Below are 22,365 nucleotides of genomic sequence, written 5' to 3'. Positions count from 1 at the left end.
CAGAATCTTGTACAAGGAGTCCTATTTCCAGAATAAATCGTTGTTTGGTTTTAGAATGTCCTTTTCTCCTGTCGAATTCGCGCCACAATGCTAGCCAAGCTTGATGACGTTCCCAGTTTCTCTCGACGCAAAGAACGGAAAACTCCAAAAGTCCCAATAAACGTTGAATAATCTGATAAAACTCGGTTGAAAAAACATACTTTACGATGTTATTATCACATGTATCAAATAAAATCAGAGCCGGAGATATTAGCCGTGTATACCGAACGCTTATCAGAAGACAATATGGAGGTGCTTCGTGCGCCTAGGTAGAGAAAGGAAATTCCTGACCTGCCACTCCAAAAGCTCTTGTTCGACCTCAGATCAAGCTAGACACCCCATTCCACCTCCCACTGCCTGTTGACATCTAGTGGAAGGCGTATGAAGTGCATGCATATCGATAAATATAAGCCAGTTGAATAGGCAGGCCCTGGAACAGAGCCTCGTTTTCAGATTTTTCACTTCCTGTTTGGAAGTTTGCTGCAAAATGAGTTCTGTTTTACTCACAGATATAATTCAAACAGTTTTAGAAACTTGAGTGTTTTCTATCCAATAGTAATAATAATATGCATATTGTATGATCTAGAATAGAGTACGAGGCAGTTTAATTTGGGCACGATTTTTTCCAAAGTGAAAATAGCGCCCCCCTATTGACAAGAAGATTTATTAAGTGCAATTATATTCACTCTGAAAATATCTTATTATAATGATTCATGAAGGTGTTATTCTTGTTGTTATTCACTAGGGTTAGTGTTTTAATAAGATAATTAAATTCAATCAGAAAAATTGGTAATTTTGGTATAGAATTTTGGAATTTTTGTTTGTGTATAAAGTATTTGGCAACAAGAATAAAAAAAATAACAATCATTTCAGTGGTTTTGTTATCATTGCAATAGTAACATATTATATATTTTATGTTAAAATTATAGGCAGTGTTCATAATGGTAAATAAGTACTTTGCAAGGTTTTCCCAAAATTCTGACACAAATTTACATTCAAAGAACAAGTGAGACAGATTCTCACCTTTTTCACAGAAAACGCAGATATCATCAATAGCCACAAATTTGGAAATCATAGAGTTACATGGATATATCTTATGTAAAATGTTGAAGTACACTTCCTTAACTTTGTTTGGTATACAGTATTTGTAAGGCCTTAACCATGCATTTTTCCAGACAATGTCAGGAATATGTTCCAGAAAAACTTTCCTCTCGGTGTAAGTTGGTTTTGTGAATGAAGAATTTGTCTTATATATTTATTACAACAAGATTTCTCAAGTAAGCCCACGCCTTCCAATCTGAATTCTGGATAAACTTTGTTATCATTCCCAAAATTAAGATGACTTTTCATAAGTGTAGTTAGACCACTGGGAACAGCTTTGATCACAGAAATAAACTCTCTGAAAGGTATTGGAAATTCTTTCATTGTTATAAATTGTTCATATGTGAGAATATTACCCTTGTTGTCAAAAATATCTAGAACAAAGTCAATATTCAATATTACTCATGCCAGCTGGGGTAGAACAATGACTTATTCCTTACAGTAATGTCTGAATTATTCCACAAAAGAGCTTTATGAGGGGAAAAATTGTGCAGGAAACATATTTTCCAGGCCATTAAAGCTTGTTGGTGAAACCTAGCCAATTTAGCAGGTAATCTTTCAGGAATATAATTACATTTCAGTAAAAATCGAAGACCTCCCAATTTATTAAACACATTATTTGGAATGAAATACCATATTGAGTCAGTATCGAGCAAACATTTTTTCAGCCAGTTTATCTTGAAAGTGTTATTTATGTCAACAAAATCCAACACTTCTAGACCGCCTTCAGCTCTTTTGTTAGAAAGGACAGATTTTTTTAGTTTGTGAGACTTATTTTTCCAGATGAAGTCAAGAAAGGTCTTATTGATCTCTTTACAAGTAGCTGGATTTACACATAACGATAATGAGGGGTACACAAAACGAGACAGTCCCTCTGCCTTGGACAGAAGTACTCTCCCAAGTATAGAAAGATCTCTTTGTAGCCAATTATTAAATATATTTTTAGTTCTCTTAATTTTAGGAGAGAAATTCAAATGTTGTCTGACTAAGTGGTTTTTTGACAGATGTATTCCTAAATATTTAACACGGTCCTTTACAAGAATATTTTCAATTTCTTTATCATCAGAGTCAAATAAACATAAGATTTCACATTTAGAAACATTCAGCATTAATCCTGATGCAATAGAAAATGCCGTTATAGCATTAAGGGCATGTGCGACCTGGTCTTTGTCTCTTAAGAAAAGAGTAGTATCATCAGCCAGTTGGGAAATTTTGATTTCTTTGTTAAAAATGGTTAAGCCATACAAATTTGCATCATTCAGAATATCTAGAGATAGAAGTTCCACAACCAAAATGAATAAAAATGGCGAAATTGGGCATCCCTGTCGTACACTTCTGTTGATACTAAATCTTTTGGAAGTATTAGGTTTAGTAGCACAGAACTATTTATATCTTGTAAAACATGCGAATTACTTTAATAAAATGTTCACCAAATCCCAAAAGTTTAAGAGACCTAAAGAGAAATTCATGTTCAATTGTGTCAAAGGCTTTACAGAAGTCCAGAAATAGGACAACCGCATCTGAGTCAATTGCATCTGAATAATCTATAAGGTCCAAGACTAAACGAATGTTAGAGCTTATGTGACGGCCCTTCATAAATCCTGTTTGAGTCTCATTTATAATGGTATCTATTCCTTTCTTTAATCTTTTGGCATAAACCAGAGCAATCGATATGTAATCAACATTTAATAAAGTAATTGGTCTCCAATTGTCAATGAGAGAAGGGTCTTTATCAGGCTTCGGAATCAATGAAATAAGGCCCTGTTTCATAGTGGAGACCATTTCCCCATTTTTAATGCAATCTTGAAACATATTGAAAATCGGGTCTTCTAGCAACTCCCAAAACTGTCTATAGAATTCAACTGACAGGCCATCAGGGCCAGGTGATTTCCCTTTTTTCATTGAATTCAGAGCCTCTCTAATTTCTCCAATTGACACAGGTGAATGATTTCAGCTGTTTCTCCTTGGCCCTGGATGAGAGCAGTGACGTACGTGACACGGCGCAGTTGTTGATATTCTTATGAGGCATAACCCCAGACTTTGAAATGACTAAGGAGCTTGCTTTACTGCAGTCAATGAAGAGCACAACCACAGGGAAATATTTATTGGAAGAGGTTAATAAGTGTGTGGCAAAGCTGGGACTGACTTTTGAAAAGTTATTCTGTGTGACCACTGATGGGTGCCCAAACTTGACAGGAGAAAACGTCGGCCTTTTGAAAAGGATACAAGATCAAGTTGCTGAGCTGAACCCAGATCAGATTTTTTTTTCCTGCATTGCCTTATTCATGAGGAGGTGCTCTGTAAATGTGTTCTGAAAATGAGCGATGTTGTGGATACAGTCACTCAAGTGGTAAACTTCATAAGAGCAAAATTTTTAAACCACAGGCAGTTTGACTCACTGTCTTTTCCAACAGTCGGGTCATGCAGATCTCCCCTACCACAAAAAGGTGAGATGGCTGAGTGTCACGAATACTACCGAAGGTGGCTCCCCTTCCCGTTCGGGTGGCGCTCGGCGGTCGTCGTCGCCGGTCTACTAGCTGCCACCGATCCCTTTTTCCTTTTCGTTTATGTCTGTCTAATTGTTTTCACCTGTTCCTTGTTGGGGTTTTGGGAGGTGTACTATTTAGTTTCGTTTCGCCCGCTAGTGTTTGTGCGGGCTTATTTGTTGTCATTGTACGTAGGAGGTGTATCATTGATTTTGGGTTTTCGCTGTCCGGTTTATTAACCTCTAATTCCTCCCAAACCCGGATCCGGGAGCACCCCCATCAGTAAAAAAGCTGACTAGCATAGCCTAGCATAGCGTCACAAGTAAATACTAGCATCTAAATATCATTAAATCACAAGTCCAAGACACCAGGTGAAAGATACACATCTTGTGAATCCAGCCATCATTTCTGATTTTTAAAATGTTTTACAGGGAAGACACAATATGTAAATCTATTAGCTAACCACGTTAGCAAAAGACACCACTTTTTTTACTCCACCATTTTTTTACTCCATCAGTAGCTATCACAAATTCGACCAAATAAAGATATAAATAGCCACTAACCAAGAAACAACTTCATCAGATGACAGTCTGATAACATATTTATTGTATAGCATATGTTTTGTTAGAAAACAAAACTACAGAGAGCAACGTGAATTACCTAAATACTCATCATAAAACATTTCTGAAAAATACACAGCGTACAGCAAATGAAAGACACAGATCTTGTGAATCCAGCCAATATTTCAGATTTTTTAAGTGTTTTACAGCGAAAACACAATATAGCATTATATTAGCTTACCACAATAGCAAACCACACAACAGCATTGATTCAAGCCAAAAATAGCGATAACGTATAACCCAGCAAAAGATATTAATTTTTTCACTGACCTGCTCAGAATTCTTCAGATGACAGTCCTATAACATCATATTACACAATGCATATAGAGTTTGTTCGAAAATGTGCATATTTAGCGGCACAAATCGTGGTTATACAATGAGAAAAGTAGCCAAGCTGCAAAGAAAATGTCAGGAGAAATCTTGGGAAAGGCACCTATTCTAATCGATAAGTAATCATAAACTTGACTAAAAAATACAGATTGGACAGCAAATGAAAGATAAATTAGTTCTTAATGCAATCGCTGTGTTAGATTTTTAAAATTAACGTTACTGCTACATACAGCGTGCGCTAAAGCGAGACCGCACCGAAATTCATGGCGGAATTATTGTTTAACGTTTCTCAACATAAATACGAATTAACAGCATAAAGACTTCTTACTATTTGACGAGCTTCCATCAGAATCTTGGGCAAGGTGTCCTTTCTCCAGAACAATCGTCTTTTGGTTGAAAGATGTCCTCTTCTCCTGTAGAAATAGCAGCTAACGCTAGCTATGTGCCGGAAAGGTGTCCAACTCCTGATAGCGCGTCACAAAGAAATTCCAGAAAATCGCAATAAACTGATATAAACTGCTATAAGTCGGTTTAAATTAACTACCTTATGAAGTTAAGACAAAAATCTAATTAAATCAGAGCCGGAGATATAGAACTGCTAAAACGAAAGCTTTTCAGGACGCCATTGTGACGTCCCTGCTGCGCCAGGCGCCCCGTTGAAAAGGTGGGACCTTCCGTTCCACGGTCTTATATAGGGCCCCAGATGGTGCAATCCACTCCATTCAAATTCTCACCGCTTACTGACATCTAGAGGAAGGCGTATGCAGTGCATGTAGCCCCATAGCTTACATGGGAATTTATAAACTGACCCCAGAACAGAGACCTCGATTTCAGAAATCTCACTCCTTGACAGGAAGTGTGCTGCAGAATGAGTTCTGTTTCACTCAGAGAAATAATTCAAACGGTTTTAGAAACTAGAGAGTGTTTTCTATCCAATAGTAATAATAATATGCATATTGTACGAGCAAGAATTGAGTACGAGGCAGTTTAATTTGGGAACAAATATTTACAAAGTCGAAATGGCGCCCCCCTATTGCAGTGGTCTTTGGGTTGTGTTTGCGCCTGTGTTTTGGCGTCACCCATTTTTGTACCTGTTCCTGTTGACATTAAAGCGTTTGTTCCCGTGAAACTTCTGCTCTCTGCGCCTGACTCCACACCCATCATTCTCCTGACGTTACACTGAGTTTGGGGAAGGTGCTTAAAAGGGTGTGGGACCTGAAGTCGGAGATTGCTGAGTTTTTGCAAATGAAAGAAAAAATGTGGTTCTCTCTCAACTGCAAAATAAAAAATGGTTGGCTGATTTTGCTTTCACCGTGGACATCATGGCCCTCATGAATGAACTGAGTTCCAAACTACAAGGGAAGGGCCTTTTTGCACATCAGATGTACAGCCTTGTCAAAGCCTTCAAGGGAAAATTACTCCTCCTGACCCGCCAAGTAGAAGCCAAGAATCTCACCTTCCTCCTGACACTACTAGTCTGTTCCCTATCAGATGACCAGCAGGAGAAGTATACATCGCTGCTGCGTGCTTTGAACGGTGAGTGTTCTCGTAGTTTTGAGGATTTGAAAGTGTTGGAAAATGACATGCTGTTGGTTTCCTCTCCTTTCACCTTTAATGTCGATAACGCTCCCACTGACCTGCAACTTGAGCTTATCAATCTTCAGTCTGATGCAGTGATTGGAGAACTTTTCAAAACAATGTCGCTGACGAGGTTCTATGCATCTCTCGATGAACAAAACTTTCCAAAGATTAGGAGTCATGCTCAGAAGTAGGGCTGGGCGTTATGACGATATATACCATGTGACGATAGAAAAACATTGATCGCTTCATATTATGCTCTATCGTTTATTTCGTTGTGTCACACTCTTTACGGCAATATTTTTAGTCAATTGGACGACACTTTGCATTCTTGGAAGCAAATTTGCAACACAAACAAACACGGAGGAGAGTGAACGTGACACAGAGCACGGAGACACGGAGCTCGTACCTAAAAGAGGGGCTACTTCGGTCGCATGGACGTGGTTTGGGTATGAAAAGTCTGACACGGACCAGAAAACCATCCTCTGCAAAATAGGCCGCAGGCCGGTCCCGACAACAGGCTCAAACACCACACTAACCTCTTTTACCACCTACGCAAGAATCATGTGAAACAGTACGGAGAGAGTCTACGGATGAGACCCACAAAAAGTACAGTTGTGCTAAAAACAAACCCCCGACTCAGACGTTGCAAAAGGCTTTTGCCCTCTGCACACCATATGGCAAAGAATCACGAAGATGGAAGAAGATAACAGCTGCCGTTACAACTTACTTCTGCAAATGTCACGGTTTTCTAAAGTAGAACCCAGAAGCAGACCAGGACAAGGAGAGTAGGACGAAGGTGAGTATTTATTTACAAGTTTAAACGTAGAGGTAGAAAGATCCAGGTGGCGGAGCGGGCAGCGGAGGTGAGTTGATGGGAGTGAATAGGCAGATCCAAGGGAGAAACAGAAGCCACCGACGACCAGGCAGGGATGGGGTGAGTGTTCCGGGTGAATGATGTTCATGGCTAACGATCCGGCAGGGAATGGATGTCAGGTCAGAGCTTATGAAGTGGAGGGGTGATGATCAGGACCAGGTGTGCAGATAGCTGATGGGATACAGGTGCGGGTAATCAGAGATCTCCCAACTAGCTACGTCGCCCGGCAACCAGACAGGGTGCGTTCCAGGACACCGGAAAAACACTCCAGGACAGAACACAGGCAAAAACAGACTCAGGAAGCGGGATTCGTGACAGTACCCCCCCTCCGACGAACGCCACCGGGCGGACTACCCGGAGCGCCAGGGTGGAGGCGGTAGAAGTCACGAAGCAGGTCAGCATCAAGGATCTGACGCCGAGGAATCCAACTCCTCTCCTCTGGACCATATCCTTCCCAATCCACGAGATACTGGAACCCTCGACCCCGCCGTCTGGAGTCCATGATGCGGCGCACCGTGTAGGCAGGACCACCTCCGATCATCCGAGGAGGAGGAGGACGAGGAGGAGGGGGCAGCAGAGGACTGAGGAGAACCGGCTTGAGGCAGGAGACATGAAAGGTGGGGTGTACTCTAAGCGTTGCAGGCAACTTGAGTCGAACCACAACAGGATTAATGATTCTCTCCACCACAAACGGACCAATGAACTTCTGTGACAGTTTCTTCGACTCAGTCCGTAGAGGAAGATCCCGTGTAGCCAACCAAACCTTATCTCCGACGGTATAAGCGGGGGCAGGAATACGGCGACGATTCGCCTGGATCTGATACCGGTCAGAAACTCTAAGGAGGGCCTTCCTGGCCCGATGCCAGGTCCGGTGGCAACGACGAATGTGGGCCTGGACAGAGGGAACCGAGAGATCCCTCTCCTGAGAAGGAAACAAGGGAGGTTGGTAGCCGTACAGGCACTGGAAGGGAGACATCCCAGTGGCAGATGAAGGGAGAGTATTATGGGCATACTCGACCCAGGGTAACTGAGAGGACCAAGAGGTGGGATCAGAGGAGACAAGGCAGCGCAGCGTGGACTCCATCTTCTGGTTGGCTCTCTCCGCCTGACCATTAGATTGGGGGTGAAATCCAGATGTGAGACTGACTGTAGCTCCAATGGCCAAACAGAAGGATCTCCAGACAGCAGAGGTAAACTGAGGACCACGGTCAGAAACAATGTCACTGAGCAACCCGTGGACCCTGAAAACCTCCCTAACAAGGATCTCGGACGTCTCAGTGGCAGATGGAAGCTTGGAGATGGGGACAAAGTGAGCGAACTTGCTGAATCTGTCCACAATGGTCAGAATGACCGTGTTCCCAACAGAAGAGGGCAACCCCGTGACAAAGTCCAGGGCCAGATGCGACCAAGGTCGCCGGGGAATAGGTAGGGGTGAAGAAGCCCAGAGCTGGGCCGATTGGTACTCTTATTCTGCGCACAAACAGGACAAGCGGCAACAAACCGGGTATCTTCTCCCATGGCAGGCCACCAAAATCGTCTGCGCAGTAGCGCCATAGTCCGAGCAACGCCAGGGTGACAAGCTATCTTGCTGGCATGGGACCACTGAAGGACAGCAGAACGGACCGACTCAGGCACGAACAACCGACCGGGTGGACCGTTACCGGGGCCGGGCTGCGTCCGAAGGGCCGCCATCACATCCTCCTCAATCCTCCATGTAACGGCTCCCACGACAAAGTTCTGGGGAAGAATCGTCCCAGTCTTGGCCCCACTCTCCTCCGTCTTGGAGAACATCCGGGACAAGGCGTCCGCCTTGCCGTTCTTCGACCCAGGTCGGAACGTCAGGGAAAAATTGAAGCGTCCAAAAAACAAAGCCCACCTGGCCTGACGGGAGTTGAGACGTCTAGCCGATTGCACGTAAGCCAGATTCTTGTGGTCAGTCCAGACCACAAACGGTTGCTCCGCTCCCTCCAACCAGTGGCGCCACTCCTCCAAGGCAAGCTTCACAGCGAGAAGCTCCCGGTTACCCACATCGTAGTTTCTCTCTGCTGGTGAAAGACGACAAGAGTAGAAGGCGCAGGGATGGAGTTTACCGTCAGTGGAGCTACGCTGGGACAGGATGGCGCCCACCCCCACATCAGACGCGTCCACCTCAACAACAAACTGACGGGAAGTGTCAGGTTGAGAGAGAATCGGGGCGTTGGTGAATCGGCTCTTCAAGTTCAGAAATGCTCGGTCTGCCTCAGGAGTCCAACAGAAAGTTCTGGTGCAAGACGTCAGGGCAGTTAAAGGGGCGGCCACCCGGCTGTAATCACGGATAAACCTCCGATAGAAGTTCGCAAACCCCAGGAATCTCTGGAGTTGCAATCTCGTACCGGGCTGGGCCCAATCCCGAACCGCCCGAACCTTCTCTTGGTCCATCTTGATCTCTCCCCTGGAGATGATGTACCCGAGGAAGGACGTAGTGTGGGCGTGAAAATCACACTTTTCAGCCTTCACGAACAGGCGGTTCTCCAATAACCGCTGCAGGACCTGCTTGACATGCTGGACGTGGCTGGAAAGCTCCCTCGAGAAGATGAGGATATCATCCAGGTAAACGAACACAAAAATACCAATCATATCTCTCAGCACGTCATTCACCATACTTTAGAACACAGCAGGAGCGTTGGTCAGTCCAAACGGCATCACCTGGTACTCGAAATGTCCCATAGGTGTATTGAACCCAGTCAACCACTCGTCCCCCTCTCTGATCCGAACCAGATGATAAGCATTGCGTAGGTCAAGCTTCGTAAGCACCGTAGCACCCTGTAAAGAGTCGAAGGCAGAGCTCATCAAGGGCAGGGGATACTTGTTCTTGACCGTAATATCATTCAACCCCCGATAATCAATACACGGTCGAAGAGAGCCATCCTTCTTGCTCACAAAAAAGAATCCTGCTCCCAGGGGTGATGACGTGGGGCGAATGAGACCTGCAGCTAGAGACTCCTTGATGTAGGTCTCCAAGGCTTCACTCTCAGGTCGAGAGATACTGTATAACCGTCCCTTGGGAAAGGCAGCTCCAGGGAACAGATTAATCGCACAGTCATAAGGTCGGTGGGGAGGAAGTGACAGAGCCTTCTGCTTACTGAACACTTCACCCAAATCGTGATAGGTTTCTGGAACCAGGGACAAATCAGGGGGAGCAGACTCACTGACCTGACTGGGAACAGCATGAGAACAGGCAGTCCTAAGGCAGTTAGCATGACACTCAATGCTCCAACTAGTTACCTTACCCGTCACCCAATCAAACGAGGGATTGTGTTCTCTCAGCCAGGGGTAACCAAGAACCAGAGGAACATGGGGCGAAGGCAGAATGAAGAAGGAGATAACCTCTGAATGATTCCCCGACAACAACATCTTAACCGGTTCAGTCCTCATAGTGATCCGTGCCAGACTACTGCCGTTCAGAGTGGTTGCTTCAATGGCTTCCGGCAATTGCTCCTTGGAAAGCCCCAGCTGTTCCACCAAGTCGGCATCAATAAAGCTGCCATCGGCACCTGAATCGATAAAAGCGTTCATCGCTAAACTCTGATTCTTATTCATGAGGGTCGCAGGAAAACGGGGTCTGACAGGGTTCTTGGGAGGTTGAAACTGGCTCGCTAAAAGTCCTCCCAAACTTAGCAAGCCGGGCAGTTTAACGGGCGCTGAGGACAAGCGGAGATGTAATGTCCCGAGCTACCACAGTAGAGGCAGCTGTTGGTCTCACGTCTACGTTGGCGCTCCTCCTTAGTTAACCCGTGCCGCCCCACTTGCATGGGTTCAGGATCTGGCGGCAAGACACCTCCACTAATCCCGTGTGGGGAATCATGATCAACACGTTCTGGTCCACTTCCTGACCCGAATGGTAACCGAGTTGCTGATTGATTGGACGAGCCCCACTGCTTCTCCCTCCTTCTCTCTCGGACTCTATTATCCACCCGAATAGATAATGTGACCAAACTGTCCAGGTCACTAGGCTCTGGATAGGAGATCAGCTCGTCCTTGAGTTGCTCCGACAACCCCTGGTAAAAAGCCGCTTGTAGTGACTCCTCATTCCAACCACTCTCCACAGCCAATGTCCTGAATTCGATCACAAAGTCTGCCACACTGCGAGCTCCTTGGCGAAGAGAGAACAAACGCTTAGCTGCGTCCTTACCTCGGACTGGATGGTCAAAAAGCTTTCTCATCTCTGCCGTGAACTCCTGGTATGACGCCATGCAGGTGTCCTGTCGTTCCCAAACGGCTGAAGCCCATTCCAGAGCTCTACCACGCAGCAGTTCAATAACAAAAGCTATCCTAGCCTTCTCTGTGGCGTAAGAGTAGGGCTGCAGATCAAAAACTAAACCACACTGCATAAGAAATGAACGGCATCTTCCCAAATCCCCTTCGTACTTATCAGGCGTCGGAACCTTGGGCTCACGGAAGGAAACCGCTCCAGAAGCGGCAGGTGAGAGGGGTGAAACAGGTGGTGGATGATCCGCCGGCAAACTGAGCTGATCCTGGATACTCGTCAAGCTAGCAGAGAAGTTCCGGACTGAAAACGCTATCTCCTGTAGCGCCGTGCTGTGTTGTCCCAATATCTTCTCCTGATGGGTAATGGCATGGCAAACGGAGTCCAGGTCCGCTGGGTTCATCCTTGGCCGGATCGTTCTGTCACGGTTTTCTAAAGTAGAACCCAGAAGCAGACCAGGACAAGGAGAGTAGGACGAAGGTGAGTATTTATTTACAAGTTTAAACGTAGAGGTAGAAAGATCCAGGTGGCGGAGCGGGCAGCGGAGGTGAGTTGATGGGAGTGAATAGGCAGATCCAAGGGAGTAACAGAAGCCACCGACGACCAGGCAGGGATGGGGTGAGTGTTCCGGGTGAATGATGTTCATGGCTAACGATCCGGCAGGGAATGGATGTCAGGTCAGAGCTTATGAAGTGGAGGGGTGATGATCAGGACCAGGTGTGCAGATAGCTGATGGGATACAGGTGCGGGTAATCAGAGATCTCCCAACTAGCTACGTCGCCCGGCAACCAGACAGGGTGCGTTCCAGGACACCGGAAAAACACTCCAGGACAGAACACAGGCAAAAACAGACTCAGGAAGCGGGATTCGTGACAGCAAAGACATGGCCCCAATTTACATGGTCGAGAAACGGGGGTTTCGTGAGTTGGTGCTAACACTCAACCCAAGGTACCAAATGCAAATCGATATGCGACACGTATTAATGTCAAAATATCATGCAAAACAGGCAAGCCCCAAAAAATATATATATTTTAGGCCTATATTTATTTTGTTTGCAACTATAGTTGAATTGTTTTCTATTTACCTTTTTAGATTTTATACATTCATATTTTATATTTTGTTACATGCTTAATTGAAAATTTGCACAAAGGTTGCAAATAAAAGGAGAAATAATCAAATATGAGTAAATACCTCGGTTAGGACATCTACTTTGTGCACTTTCCTTTAAACAGCTTGGAAAATTCCAGAAAATGATGTCATGGCTTTAGAAGCTTCTGATAGGCTAAATTACATCATTTGAGTCAATTGGAGGTGTACCTGTGGATGTATTTCAAAGCCTACTTTCAAACTCAGTGCCTCTTTGCTTGACATCATGGGAAAATCAAAAGAAATCAGCCAAGACCTCAGAAAAAATGTGTAGATCTCCCCAAGTCTGGTTCATCCTTGGGAGCAATTTCCAAACGCCTGAAGGTACCACATTCATCTGTACAAACAATAGTACGCAAGTATAAACACCATGGGACCACGTAGCCGTCATACCGCTCAGGAAGGAGACGAGTTCTGTCTCCTAGAGATGAACGTACTTTGGTGCGAACAGTGTAAATCAATCCCAGAACAAGAGCAAAGGAACTTGTGAAGATGCTGGAGGAAACAGGTACAAAAGTATCTATATCCACAGTAAAACGAGTCCTATATCAACATGACCTGAAAGGCCCCTCAGCAAGGAAGAAGCCACTGCTCCATAAAAAAGCCAGACTACGGTTTGCAACTGCACATGGGGACAAAGATTGTACTTTTTGGAGAAATGTTCTGTGGTCTAATGAAACAAAAATAGAACTGTTTGGCCATAATGACCATTGTTATGTTTGGAGGAAAAAGGGTGAGGCTTGCAAGCCGAAGAACAGCATCCCAACCGTGAAGCATGGGGGTGGCAGCATCATGTTGTGGGGGTGCTTTGCTGCAGGAGGGACTGGTGCACGTCACAAAATAGATGGCTTCATGAGGATCAAAAATGATGTGGATATATTGAAGCAACATCTCAAGACATCATTCAGGAAGTTAAAGCTTGGTCGCAAATGGGTCTTCCAAATGGACAATGACCCCAAGCATACTTCCAAAGTTGTGGGGGAATGGCTTAAGGACAACAAAGTCAAGGTATTGGAGTGGCCATCACAAAGCCCTGACCTCAATCCCATAGAAAGTTTGTGGGCAGAATTGAAAAAGCATGTGTGAGCAAGGAGGCCTACACACCTGACGCAGTTACACCAGCTCTGTCAGGAGGAATGGGCCAAAATTTACCCAACTTATTGTGGGAAGTTTGTGGAAGGCTTCCTGAAACGTTTGACCCAAGTTAAACAATTTAAGGCAATGCTACCAAATACTAATTGAGTATATGTGAACTTGTGACCCCACTGGGAATGTAATGAAATAAATAAAAGCTGAAATATATCATTCTCCTTACTATTATTCTGACATTTCACATTTTAAAATAAAGTGGTGATCCTAACTGACCTAAAACAGGGAATTTTTACTAGGATTAAATGTCAGGAATTGTGAAACTGAGTTTAAATTTATTTGGCTAAGGTGTATGTAAACTTCTGACTTCAACTGTATATACTAGGTGGTGTCAGAGGAAGGCCTAAAAAATTGTCAAAGACTCCAGTCACACAAGCCATAGACTGTTCTCTCTGCTACCGCAATCGGTACTGGAGCACCAAGTCTAGGTCCAAAAGGCTCCTTAACAGCTTCTACCCCCAAGACCCACCCCCTTTGTTTTTATACTGCTGCTATTCGCTGTTTATTATCTATGCATAGTCACTTTACCCCTACCTACATGTACAAATTACCTTGACTAACCTGTTCCCCCGCACATTTACTCGATACCGGTACCCTCTGTATGTATGTGAACAGACATTTTCAATGATGAAATATAAGTCAAGGCACAGATCATCTCTTACTGACTCTCACCTTTCAGCAATCCTGCACATAGCGACGTCAGAAACTATACCGGACTTCACTGCTCTAGTCAATGCCCATCAAAGACTTCACTCCTCACACTGATTGAGTAGTTTAAATTAAACTGTTCCACGAAAATATGCATGTAAAAATATTCATAACTGGAACGCAGGTGGGTAGAAATGGTAGGCTAAATTGTAAGCTTCCCCAAACTTGAAACTCAGGAGCTGCCTATGGACTTTGTTAAAACACCCATTAACGGGCCACCTATTGAAATCAAATGCCCTTCGAACTGATTTGTTCTTGCTCCGGGCCTGGAGCAGCAGCAGTACATAACCCTCAGTAGACACGCACATTAGAAGGCACATTCCTCACTCGCTAGGTGCGCAATTAAAGGGCCAGATGCACAATTAAAGGAGAATTACACTAAAATATCTACTTGTTACATTTCTTCCAGATCAATAAATCAAGTATTCTGATGTGATTAAAACATTGACATGGACTCAGAACATGAACATTTCGTTGTTTCTATATGAACAATTGTAATTTTGAGAGTGAAAAACAAAACAAAGCTAAATCCAGGAACATTTTTACTGAAACATAATTTTGGAAAATATAAAACATAATTTGGGGGGGGGGGGGGAATCACAGATTGTGTAGGGCCCCCCTCAATAGTTGTTTATTAACCAATATTTTACCACTTACACTACATGACCAAAAATCATGGGCATTAATATGGAGTTGGTCCCCCTTTTTCTGCTATAACAGCCTCCACTCGTCTAGGAAGGCTTTCCACTAGATGTTGGAACATTGCTGTGGGGACTAGCTTCCATTCAGCGACAAGAGCATTAGTGAGGTCAGGCACTGATGTTGGGTGACTAGGCCTGGCATGCAGTCGGCTTTCCAATTCATCCCAAAGGTGTTCGATGGGGTTGAGGTCAGGGCTCTGTGCAGGTCAGTCAGGTTCTTCCACACCGATCTCGACAAACCATTTCTATATGGACCTCACTTTGTGCATGAAGGCATTGTCATGCTGAAACACGAAATGGGCCTTCCCCAAACTGTTGCCACAAAGTTGGAAGCACAGAATTGCCTAGAATGTCATTGTATCCTGTAGCGTTAAGATTTCCCTTCACTGAAACTAAGGGGCCTAGCCCGAACCATGGAAAACAGCCCCAGACCATTATTCCTCCTCCACCAAACTTTACAGTTTTCACTATGCATTCGAGCAGGTAGCGTTCTCCTGGCATCCACCAAACCCAGATTAGTCCATTGGACTGCCAGATGGAGAAGCGTAATACATCACTCCAGGGAATGCATTTCCACTGCTCCAAAGTCCAGTGATGGTGAGCTTTACACCACTCCAGCCGATGCTTGGCATTGCACATGGTGATCTTAGGCTTGTGTGTGGCTGCTAGGCCATGGAAACTCATTTCATGAAGCTGCAGATTAACAGTTATTGTGCTGACCTTGCTTCCAGAGGCAGTTTGGAACTCGGTAGTGAGTGTTGCAACTGAGGACAAATGATTTGTACACGCTACGCGCTTCCCGTTCTGTGAGCTTGTGTGGCCTACCAATTCGGAGCAAAGCCGTTGCTCCAAGACGTTTCCATTTCACAATAACAGCACTTACAGTTGACCAGGGCAGCTCTAGCAGGGCAGAAATGTGATGAACTGACTTGTTGGAAAGGTGGCATCCTATGATGGTGCCACGTTGAAAGTCACTGAGCTCTTCAGTAAGGGCCATTTTACTGCCAATGTTTGTCTATGGAGATTACATGGATGTGTGCTCGATTTTATATACCTGTTAGCGACGGGTATGGCTGAAATAGCCTAATCCACTCATTTGAAGGGGTGTCCACATAATTTTTGTATATATAGTGTATCTTAACAGAAAACAGTGCACTACTTTCTATTGTACAGTAAGGACCTGGGGAACAGTTGCAGGGGAGAGAAGAAGAGGATGTTCCTATTTGAAAGCTAGAAAAAAATCAGTAGCTCATGACATGTTTACTATTTTTTTAAGTAGCTCTCATGCTAGAAAACGTTGGAGACCCCTGGCCTATCCTATTTTTGATAATACCCTAATAAAGTTAAGGAACTGTAACGATCTTCGTCTGGAGAAAGAGAGGAGGACCAATGCGCAGCGTGGTACGTGTTCATTTTCTTTAATAACGAACGAACACAGAAACAAAACAATAAACGATACGTGAAATACAAACCGAAACAGTTCCGTGTGGAACAAACACTGACAAAGAAAATAACCACCCACAAAACACAATAGAAAACAGGCTCCCTAAATATGGTTTTCAATCAGAGACAACGACTAACACCTGCCTCTGATTGAGAACCATATCAGGCCAAACGAAAAACCCAACATAGAAAAATAAACATAGATAACCCACCCAACTCACGCCCTGACCATACTAAAACAAAGAAATAACAAAAGAACTAAGGTCAGAACGTGACAGGACTTTTTGGGAACGTTTGGTGTGGTATGGCTATTATTTGGCTTAGCTATTGCAGGCTTATGAAAGCAATGGGCACAGGCACTCCAACTGATTCTGACAGTTGAACCTGGGGGTTGAGGAATATTTTATCATGCTTATCTTTAATATAGATAATGCTTATCTTTCTGTACGCTTATATCTGTATAGCATAGAAATGTATAGAAATCCATGTCGATGTTGGGAACATGGCGCCTGCACATCTCTCTAGCTTTCTCTCGGTCTCTCTAGAGCTAAAACAAAGCTTGTCTCCCTTCATATTTATTTTTGAAATATGAATATCATACAGTGTATGCATAGGCCTATATGCATGCAATGCCTTGCTGCATTTAGTGCTCAAATCTCCAACAGCTGAACCGTTAGGTAGACAATTATTGTTTCAGGAAAGTAAAAACCAATTAAGCAATAGACTATACCATTTTGAATATACTATTTGTTTGTATTATTATTATTATTGCTGAACATTGAACCTCGTTATTATTATATTGCTTATGGTCCAGGACATTTAGACAATGATGACTCCACGCCAATGAATGAACAATGGACACTATATTGAAGTGTCATACAGACTTTTTCCACGTTTTGTTACGTTACAGCCTTATTCTAAAATGGATAAAATTGTTATTTTCATCAACAGTAAAATCTACACACAATACCCCATAATGACAAAGCAAAAACAGGTTTATGAGAAGAAAAAAAATTGCTGGTCCGTAACAACATGTGGAAAAAGTGAAGGGGTCTGAATACTTTGCGAATGCACTGTACCTGCCAGGGAGGACTTGGCCTAAAGGCAATGATTAATTATTGTGAAGATCTAGATTTTAGACTGCATTTCTTGCACATACCCTCTTCTTTTTTTGTACATAGAAAAGAGCACATACATTACCTTCAGAAATTATTAATACCCCTTGACTTATTACACATTTTATTGTTACAGACTGAATTAAAAATTTATTAAATAAAAATGTCTCACCCATCCACACACAATACACCATAATGACAAGGTGAAAATATATTTTTTGAAATGTTTACAAATGTATTGAAAATGAAATACATAAATATCTCATTTGCATACTTATTCACACCCCTGAGTCAATAGTTTGTAGAAGCACATTTGCCAGCAATTGCAGCTGTGAGTCTTTCTGGGTCTGTAAGAGCTTTCCACACCTGGATTGTATAACATTTGCCCATTCTTCTTCCAAAAATTCTTCAAGCTCTGTCAAATTTGTTGTTTATCATAGCTAGACAACTGTTTTCAGGTCTTGCCATACATTTTCAAGTAGATTTAAGTCTAAACTGTGACTCGGCCACTCAAAGGGTCTGAATATTTATATAAATAAGGTATTTCAGTTTTTTTGAACATTTGCTAAAATTTCTAAAATCCTGTTTTTGCTTTGTCATTATGGGTTATTGTGTGTAGATTGAAGAGGGGGGGGGAAACTATTGAATCCATTTTAGAATAAGGCTGTAACGTCACAAAATGTGTCAAGGTGTCTGAATACTTTCCGAATGCACTGTAATTGATATAGTGAAAAAGAGGAAGCCTGTACAGAATAAAACTATTCCAAAACATGCATGCTGTTTGCAACAAGATAATAATTGTGAGATATAAGGTTAGATATGTGTGGCTAGTAGTGTGGCTGCAAAATCTATAAGAAATACCGCCAAGCCATACCAAGCCACAGGAAAAGCAGACACACAGTGAGCACATTTACCGTGAGTATAGATATCCTAAACCAAAAGCAAAGAACAGACAATGACATTGGCAAAATGGAACAAAATCAATGCATTGAAGGTACGTTTTTGCAGGAAACATTTATGTAAGTCAATGTTTCACACAGAGACATCTTGCCTCATCTTGAAAGCTCTCTGTGTGACCTTACTCTGTCTTTGCTCAGGTTTGTGCTGTTGCCAGGATACTATTTCCTATGGCAACACTTGAGCTGGTGAGGTGAGCAGCAGTGAACAGAACAGATGCAGGTAGTGGGCTGCTGTGTCTCCCAACCAGAAGTCCATATATGTTCAGATACCGGTGACAAAGTAACTGAAAACTCAATAAGAACTTACAAGAATACTCTCAGCTGAAATGTGACAGTACCAATAGCTATTCATCCCAACGTGTGCACCAGTGTATGTACATGCTCCTCACTGTCCTTGCTGTATTGTAGACGCTGTGTTGTGCAGGACATTACAGGTTATAGCAATTCATGTACTTCTATTGATGTAGGTCTATTCAATTTGTTTCGCAGGAGAGTATTGCTCTCCCAATCATCCTTCTTTTGTTTGTTTTTGTAAATAAGTGAGGTATTATTTCTGCTAAATGCTAATGCCTTTTTTTTAGGCAATTAGGAGGTTCTTGATGATGACACTGGTCAGAACTGTCTGATTGCACTGTTTTCGAATAAGACAATAATATCAACTTATTGTAAACCAAATAATCAAACATTTCTAATTGAAATCACTTTATCCGACCTTGATAGACTAAATGCCAGACAACTTTTCAGGAAAATTTATGTAATTATGACTTCAGGAAATACATTTCAACTATTTGCTTATGCAAAACTGAGAGAGAAATTCATTCCTTATCAATATCCTTGAGATATGTTTTCCATAAATTGTTCTTTGATCTCATCCTTATTCAACCCTCTTTTATAGAATAATGCATTAGATTAGGCTGTCATGTTGAAATTAAATGCGGAAATTATTCCGTTAAGATAAGGGGGTCAAAAATGTTGATTAATATTTACAGCATTTGGGAGAATTGGAGTCGGTCTTGCTATAGGTCTATACATTAGAGGACACTGCCACCAGTTGTTCTAACAGTGGAACTACATTCGTTACCCTATCCTCCACTGTGTACAAGAATAAGCTAAGGATAGTATTCAATAGAACATGGAGTTTCATCAGCTTTGAATGGGGAACAACAGTAACTGCATAAGAAACTTTTATTTCTGAGAAAATAAATGCTTTACCTGTGATTGTACTAGGAAGATGGACCTTGTATAGGGCAATTCCACGTCCAGTGTAGGCCGAAACTACTTTTGGTGTCTCAGATGGTTCTGGCAATTCTCACATAGTAAAACCTCATTGGGAGGGATGTTTAACATGCTTTTTACATTTGTATCACAAACCATCTTTTAGAAACTCATGACTAAAATGGCCATTTTAGGCCCTTTTTAGACCTATACATGCCTCCTGTAAGATTATCTGTGAACCGTACATGGAGTATGTCTTGAAAACTACTTTTCCAACATATACACGACATGACCAAAGGTATGTGGACACCTGCTCGTCGAACATCTTCCAAAATCATGGGCATTAATATGGAGTTGGTGCCCCTTTGCTGCTATAACAGCCTCCACTCTTCTGGAAAGGCTTTCCACTAGATGTTGAAACGTTGCCCGAACCATGAAAAACTGCCCCAGACCATTATTCCTCCTCCACCAAACTTTACAGTTGGTACTATGCATTGGGGCAGGTAGCGTTCTCCTGGCGTCCGCCAAACCCAGATTCATCCGTAGGGCTGCCAGATGGTGAAGCGTGATTAATCACTCCAGAGAACGTGTTTACACTGCTCCAGAGTCCAATGGCGGCGAACTTTACATCACTCCAGCTGACACTTGGCATTGCGCATGGTGATCTTAGGCTTGTGTGCGGGATGCTCGGCCATGGAAACCCATTTCATGAAGCTCCCGACAAACAGTTATTCTGCTGATGTTGCTTCCAGAGGCAGTTTGGAACTCGGTAGTGAGTGTTGCAACCGAGAACAGACAATTTTACACGGTACGCGCTTCAGCACTCTGTCTTTTGTGGCCTACCACGTTGCGGCTGAGCCGTTGTTGCTCCTAGACGTTTCCACTTCACAATAACAGCACTTACAGTTGACTGGGGCAGCACTAGCAGGGCAGAAATTTGACTAACTGATTGTTGGAAAGGTGGCATCCTATGACGCTGCCACCTTAAGTCACTGAGCTCTTCAGTAATGCCATTCTACTGCCAATGGTTGTCTATGGAGATTGCATGGTTGTGTGGTCTATTTTATACACCTTACCTCCTTACTTCATTTGCACACACTGTATACAGATTTTCTATTGTGTTGTTGACTATACGTTTGTTTATCCCATGTGTTGTTGTTTTTGTCACACTGCTTTGCTTTATCTTGGCCAGGTCACAGTTGTAAATGAGAACTTATTCTCAACTGGCCTACCTGGTTAAATAAAGGTGAAATAAATAAAATAAAAAATATTTTTAAACCTGTCAGCAATGGGTGTGGCTGAAATAGCCAAATCCACTAATTTGAAGGGGTGTCCACATACTTTTGTATACAGTTCATTCGGAAAGTATACAGACCACTTTAATTTTACCACATTTTGTTACGTTACAGCCTTATTCTAAAATGTATAAAATATATGTTTTTCCTCATCAATCTACACACAATGCCCCATAATGACAAAGCAAACACTGTTTTTATTTTATTTTTGCAAATGTATGAAAAAAAAAACCCTGAAACATCACATTTACATAAGTATTCAGACCCTTTACTCAGTACTTTGTTGAAGCACCTTTGGCAGTGATTACAGCCTCAAGTCTTCTTGGGTATGACGCTACAAGCCTGGCACACCTGTATTTGGGGAGTTTCTCCCATTTTTCTCTGCAGATCCTCTCAAGCTCTGTCAGGTTGGATGGGGAGCGTTGCTGCACGGCTACTTTTAAGTCTCTCCAGAGATATTCGATCGGGTTCAAGTCCAGGCTCTGGCTGGGCCACTCAAGGACATTCAGAGACTTGTCCCGAAGTTACTCTTGCGTTGTCTTGGCTGTGTGCTTAGGGTCGTTGTCCTGTTGGAAGTTGAACCTTCACCCCATTTTGAGGTCCTGAGCGATTTGGAGCAGGATTTCATCAAGCATCTCTCTGTACTTTGCTACATTAATCTTTCCCTCGATCCTGACTAGTCTCCCAGTCCCTGCCACTGAAAAGTGACTAAAGACACTTCAGCTTTTCAACATTATTCCACTTGGACATTATGGGTGATTGTGTGTAGGCCGGTGACCCACAAATCTCAATTTAATCAATTTTAAATTCAGGCTGTAACACAACAAAATGTGAAACAATCAAAGGGAGGCAGTCTGGTTCCGAAACTAATGCAATCACTTTTCTCCTGGTGAAAACTATGCCTACCCGGATGCATGGTTCAGATTAATAAAAACCCCTCATTTCGAAGTAGAGAACAGGAATCACAATACCTCCCATGGTCATTGAGCATCCACCCTCCCCAACTGTGAGGATGGAGAATGTCAGGGCCGGTGGGCTGTATTCTCATCCGGCTGTGAAGGAAGCTCTTCTATGGGATTTGTCATCCAGATTGGGTCCTTTTGACTAACTTCCATGACTCACGTGTTCAAAATGTGTACAAAACACCCACCACCTCTCACAATATGGACAGTTTACCATTGTACAATCACAATGCCACTTCCAGACAGTACTTCAGGATGAGTGATGAATGTGATTTCGCTCAGAGTGATAGGAATCAAAGGAACGTTTTAATTTAAAATGGGCTTTGAGTCAGACCCATCATATATGGCCCCTAAAGATATTGATCCATGGACCATGGGAATCAGGGCATTTTACA

This window comes from Salvelinus namaycush, chromosome 32, assembly GCF_016432855.1.
Source record: "Salvelinus namaycush isolate Seneca chromosome 32, SaNama_1.0, whole genome shotgun sequence".
Classification (NCBI taxonomy): Eukaryota; Metazoa; Chordata; class Actinopteri; order Salmoniformes; family Salmonidae; genus Salvelinus; species Salvelinus namaycush.
This window is presented reverse-complemented; position numbering follows the sequence as displayed.